This window comes from Pholcus phalangioides, unplaced genomic scaffold (assembly GCF_987345545.1).
Source record: "Pholcus phalangioides strain wild (caught in Gottingen) unplaced genomic scaffold, Ppha-v1.0 ptg000017l_1, whole genome shotgun sequence".
Lineage (NCBI taxonomy): Eukaryota > Metazoa > Arthropoda > Arachnida > Araneae > Pholcidae > Pholcus > Pholcus phalangioides.
Genome location: NW_028301610.1, coordinates 63,742,368 through 63,743,426, shown reverse-complemented (window position 1 = coordinate 63,743,426; position 1,059 = coordinate 63,742,368).

Sequence of the window (1,059 nt, the reverse complement as noted above, 5' to 3'; positions counted from 1 at the left end):
GTGATAGGCCGCTTCGTGGTCCACTCTGGGTAACGCCAAATCTATCACACCTCATTGTCATCGCTTTTTGTGCTCATATACTTCACCTTCAATAGCCCAAATTGTTACTGTTCAGATTTTCTGGCTTAAGTTTTCTTTTGTTAATATCCCACATGTATTACTCCCCCACCCCATTTTTAAACATGATTTTTCAGAAAAACAAATATAAGGAAACTGTCGATTTGTGGAAAGAGGAGAGAAAATTCCCTTATTTCATATTTTTATCTTCAGTACAGCATGTAACATTAAAGAATTAATGTAGATTTTAAAAAAATAAATTTGAAATACGCTTTTAGAAAATGTAATGACCCGTGCCTATCAAACTCACTTTGAGACAGGTCATCCACGGGGAGCTGCTATGCACAAACATGATGCGTGTACATATTGACTTGTTTTCGCCTTTTGTAACTTCCAGACTCATTATACAGCTACAGACACATTTAGTTGGCATCGTAAACTTTCTTAGCGTTCTCAGTTTTTACTCTTTCCCAAACAGCACCATTATAATGGTGAAACGAACATTTTTTTCTACCAGAAGGAAATTGGAAAAGATTTTGTCACTAGTTTCCATTCGAGATGCAGTGCTTGTTGAAGATGACTAAAACAGAGTGACAGAATAAAATTCAGCAATTTTTTTAGAGTAGTTGAAGCAGAATATCTTCATTCTCTTATTAAACCCGAGGATTCAAATGCATTCCTACTTTAGAATCTCGTAACGGTTATAATAGAAGGCTGATTTACACTGAATAGAGGGTGTTCGGCTATAAAAATTTATCTAATTGAAAAAGATGGTATACATACACTCAGCATTGAACTTAATTTTGTTGGCTGATGAGTGATATGTCATGCAATGCAAACAATTCCACCTGTAAACACAACTCCCATATAGCATTACCATTGTCTTATATTTCACTGTATAAGCATAGAAACAGCTTAAACACTAGAATGTTTTAAATGAAAGTAACAAACACATTCACCATTCACAATTTTTTATTACAGTATTTGGAAATATCTCGTAAA